Source organism: Carex rostrata, chromosome 3 (assembly GCF_964058835.1).
Source record: "Carex rostrata chromosome 3, lpCarRost1.2, whole genome shotgun sequence".
NCBI classification, from domain to species: domain Eukaryota; kingdom Viridiplantae; phylum Streptophyta; class Magnoliopsida; order Poales; family Cyperaceae; genus Carex; species Carex rostrata.
This window is the reverse complement of record NC_135920.1, coordinates 15971700-15976699: the sequence shown is the minus strand read 5'-3', so window position 1 is coordinate 15976699 and position 5000 is coordinate 15971700.

The window sequence follows — 5000 nt, the reverse complement described above, 5'->3', positions numbered from 1 at the left end:
CCCGCGCGGCTACCCGCATCGGCCTTACGGGCGAAACTCCACGCGGAGTCACCCTGCCCGACCGCTTTTCGCCGGCTTTACGGCTGGGGATTTCAACCCGCATCGGTCTTACGGGCGCCTCCACGCTTAGACGCCCTGCCCCACCGTGTTTCGCCGGTTCTACGGCTGGGGATTTCAACCCGCGTGGTCCGTGTTTTTCGGTAACATATTCGTGTTCCTTGCCCCCGAATCGTGTCTTTTGTCCCCGCTGCACCGTGTTTTTTGCCCCCGCTCAACCGTGTTCTTTGCCCCCGCTCAACCGTGCTTACTGCCCCCGCTCAACCGTGCTTTTTCGGTAACATAATCGTGTTTTCGGGTAACATAATCTTGTTTTTCGGGCCATTTTACACCGACGGAGGCACCCACAGGGGCCATGTACACCCCGCTTGGCATGTACATGAGGGGCTGCCCCTTCCAAAAATCCTTCCCCCCTATAGGGGAATATGCATTTTGGGTCTCCAGCCACGCCCAGGGTTACCACCCCCTGGAAATCCCCCAGGTTTACCCCCCATTTTATGTGGATGCATAGATTCAGACCGCCCTGCTCCACCGCTTTTGGCCATTTTTGCCCAACGTTAGCCGCTTCGGCTTGCCGCTGGACTGTTTTCGGGCCTTTTTCACCGACGCTTGGCCGTATCCGCTTAGTTTTCCCCAACGCTTGGCCGCATCCGCTTAGTTTTCCCCCGCTGGACTGTTTTCGGGTCACTTTTGCCCAACGTTAGCGGCTTCCGCTTGCCGCTGGACTGTTTTCGGGCCCTTTTTCACCGACCCTTGGCCGTATCCGCTTAGTTTTCCCCAACTCGTGGCCGCATCCGCTTAGTTTTCCCCCGCTGAACTGTTTTCGGGTCACTTTTGCCCAACGTTAGCCGCTTCCGCTTGCCGCTGGGATGTTTTCGGGCCATTTTTCCCCAACACTTGGCCGTATCCGCTTAGTTTTCCCCAACGCGTGGCCGCATCCGCTTAGTTTTCCCCCGCTGAACTGTTTTCGGGTCAGTTTTGCCCAACGTTAGCCGCTTCCGCTTGCCGCTGGACTGTTTTCGGGCCAATTTCCACCGACTCTTGGCCGTATCCGCTTAGTTTTCCCCAACGCGTGGCCGCATCCGCTTAGTTTTCCCCCGCTGAACTGTTTTCGGGTCACTTTTGCCCAACGTTAGCGGCTTCCGCTTGCCGCTGGACTGTTTTCGGGCCAATTTCCACCGACTCTTGGCCGTATCCGCTTAGTTTTCCCCAACGCGTGGCCGCATCCGCTTAGTTTTCCCCCGCTGAACTGTTTTCGGGTCAGTTTTGCCCAACGTTAGCCGCTTCCGCTTGCCGCTGGACTGTTTTCGGGCCAATTTCCACCGACTCTTGGCCGTATCCGCTTAGTTTTCCCCAACGCGTGGCCGCATCCGCTTAGTTTTCCCCCGCTGAACTGTTTTCGGGTCACTTTTGCCCAACGTTAGCCGCTTTCGCTTGCCGCTGGGCTGTTTTCGGGCCAATTTCCACCGACACTTGGCCGGATCCGCTTAGTTTTCCCCAACGCGTGGCCGCATCCGCTTAGTTTTCCCCCGCTTAACTGTTTTCGGGTCACTTTTCCCCAACGTTAGCCGCTTCCGCTTGCCGCTGGGCTGTTTTCGGGCCATTTTTCCCCAACACTTGGCCGTATCCGCTTAGTTTTCCCCAACGCGTGGCCGCATCCGCTTAGTTTTCCCCCGCTGAACTGTTTTCGGGTCACTTTTGCCCAACGTTAGCCGCTTCCGCTTGGCACTGGACTGTTTTCGGGCCAATTTCCACCGACTCTGGGCCGGATCCGCTTAGTTTTCCCCAACGCTTGGCTGCATCCGCTTAATTTTCCCCAGCTGAACTGTTTTCGGGTCACTTTGTCCCAACGTTAGCCGTTTCCGCTTGCCGCTGGACTGTTTTCGGGCCATTTTCCACCGACTCTTGGCCGTATCCGCTTGGTTTTCCCCAACGCTTGGCTGCTTCCGCTTAATTTCCCCCAGCTGAACTGTTTTCGGGTCACTTTTGCCCAACGTTAGCCGTTTTCGCTTGCCGCTGGACTGTTTTCGGGCCATTTTTCACCGACACTTGGCCGTATCCGCTTAGTTTTCGCCAACAATTGGCTGCATCCGCTTAATTTTCCAAGCTATACTGCTTTCGGGTCAGTTTTGCCCAACGTTAGCCGCTTCCGCTTGCCGCTGGGCTGTTTTCGGGCCATTTTCCACCCACGCTGGCACCGACGGGGCCATGTACACCCACGCGCGTGTACATGAGGGGGCACCCATTTTTGAAAACCTTGCCCCCCTATAGGGGAATATGCATTTTGAGGCTCTAGCCACGCCCAGGGTTACCACCCCCTGAAAATCCCCCAAGTCAAAATCACCCATGTAAAATATTCAAAAAAATCTCAAAAAATCACAAAAAATTTATAAAACCAAATAAATTCAAAAAAAAAAAAAAAATTCAAAAATTCAAAAAAAATTCAAAAAATTCAAAAAAATTCAAAAAAATTCAAAAATTTCAAAAATTCAAAAAAAGTCCAAAAACCCAAAAAAACTTCAAAAATTTCAAAAATTCAAAAAAATTTCAAAAAAAATTTCAAAAATTTGCCCCGCTGAACTTTTTTCGGGTCAGTTTTGCCCAACGTTAGCCGCTTCCGCTTGCCGCTGGACTGTTTTCGGGCCAATTTCCACCGACTCTTGGCCGTATCCGCTTAGTTTTCCCCAACGCGTGGCCGCATCCGCTTAGTTTTCCCCCGCTGAACTGTTTTCGGGTCACTTTTGCCCAACGTTAGCCGCTTCCGCTTGCCGCTGGGCTGTTTTCGGGCCAATTTCCACCGACACTTGGCCGCATCCGCTTAGTTTTCCCCAACGCGTGGCCGCATCCGCTTAGTTTTCCCCCGCTTAACTATTTTCGGGTCACTTTTCCCCAACGTTAGCCGCTTCCGCTTGCCGCTGGGCTGTTTTCGGGCCATTTTTCCCCAACACTTGGCCGTATCCGCTTAGTTTTCCCCAACGCGTGGCCGCATCCGCTTAGTTTTCCCCCGCTGAACTGTTTTCGGGTCACTTTTCCCCAACGTTAGCCGCTTCCGCTTGCCGCTGGGCTGTTTTCGGGCCAATTTCCACCGACTCTGGGTCGGATCCGCTTAGTTTTCCCCAACGCTTGGCTGCATCCGCTTAATTTTCCCCAGCTGAACTGTTTTCGGGTCACTTTGTCCCAACGTTAGCCGTTTCCGCTTGCCGCTGGACTGTTTTCGGGCCATTTTCCACCGACTCTTGGCCGTATCCGCTTGGTTTTGCCCAACGCTTGGCTGCTTCCGCTTAATTTCCCCCAGCTGAACTGTTTTCGGGTCACTTTTGCCCAACGTTAGCCGTTTCCGCTTGCCGCTGGACTGTTTTCGGGCCATTTTTCACCGTCACTTGGCCGTATCCGCTTAGTTTTCGCCAACAATTGGCTGCATCCGCTTAATTTTCCAAGCTATACTGCTTTCGGGTCAGTTTTGCCCAACGTTAGCCGCTTCCGCTTGCCGCTGGGCTGTTTTCGGGCCATTTTCCACCCACGCTGGCACCGACGGGGCCATGTACACCCACGCGCGTGTACATGAGGGGGCACCCATTTTTGAAAACCTTGCCCCCCTATAGGGGAATATGCATTTTGAGGCTCTAGCCACGCCCAGGGTTACCACCCCCTGAAAATCCCCCAAGTCGAAATCACCCATGTAAAATATTCAAAAAAATCTCAAAAAATCACAAAAAATTTATAAAATCAAATAAATTCAAAAAAAAAAAAAAAATTCAAAAATTCAAAAAAATTTCAAAAAATTCAAAAAAATTCAAAAAAATTCAAAAAATTCAAAAATTCAAAAAAAGTCCAAAAACCCAAAAAAACTTCAAAAATTTCAAAAATTCAAAAAAATTTCAAAAATTTGCCCCGCTGAACTGTTTTCGGGTCACTTTTGCCCAACGTTAGCCGCTTCCGCTTGCCGCTGGACTGTTTTCGGGCCTATTTCCACCGACTCTTGGCCGTATCCGCTTAGTTTTCCCCAACGCGTGGCCGCATCCGCTTAGTTTTCCCCCGCTTAACTGTTTTCGGGTCACTTTTCCCCAACGTTAGCTGCTTCCGCTTGCCGCTGGGCTGTTTTCGGGCCATTTTTCCCCAACACTTGGCTGGATCCGCTTAGTTTTCCCCAACGCGTGGCCGCATCCGCTTAGTTTTCCCCCGCTGAACTGTTTTCGGGTCACTTTTTCCCAACGTTAGCCGCTTCCGCTTGCCGCTGGACTGTTTTCGGGCCAATTTCCACCGACTCTGGGCCGGATCCGCTTTGTTTTCCCCAACGCGTGGCCGCATCCGCTTAGTTTTCCCCCGCTTAACTGTTTTCGGGTCACTTTTCCCCAACGTTAGCCGCTTCCGCTTGCCGCTGGGCTGTTTTCGGGCCAATTTCCACCGACTCTTGGCCGGATCCGCTTAATTTTCCCCAGCTGAACTGTTTTCGGGTCATTTTAGCCCGACGGGGGCACCGACGGGACTGTTTTCGGGCCATTTTGCACCGACGCTTGGCCGCATGCGCTCAGTTTTGGGGCCATTTTTCACTGACGGCTGGCCGCATCCGCTTAGTTGCCCCCGCTTTGCTGATTTTTGCGCCGTTTTTTTTGTTGAACTTCAGGTTTCAAACTTCCAATTTTTTTTCCAAACTGCAGATTTCATATTTTATATTTTTAATAAATTTGAACTTTTTCAAAATATAAAAAAAGTATTGCCTACATCCATAATTTGGATCGCGTACAATCCGGAAGTTTGAGAAATGGTCCACACCGGGTGTGAACCATCCAATCCGAAAAAAGTGGGAATTTTTACAAGCCGGAAAAACTGGAGTTTCAATGGCTCTTTGGACGGTTGTAATTCATTTGGACCAAAAATTGTCCAACCCACTTGCATAAGATCCGAAATTGTCCAACCCAATTTTCTTTTTCCAAACTCCAAAC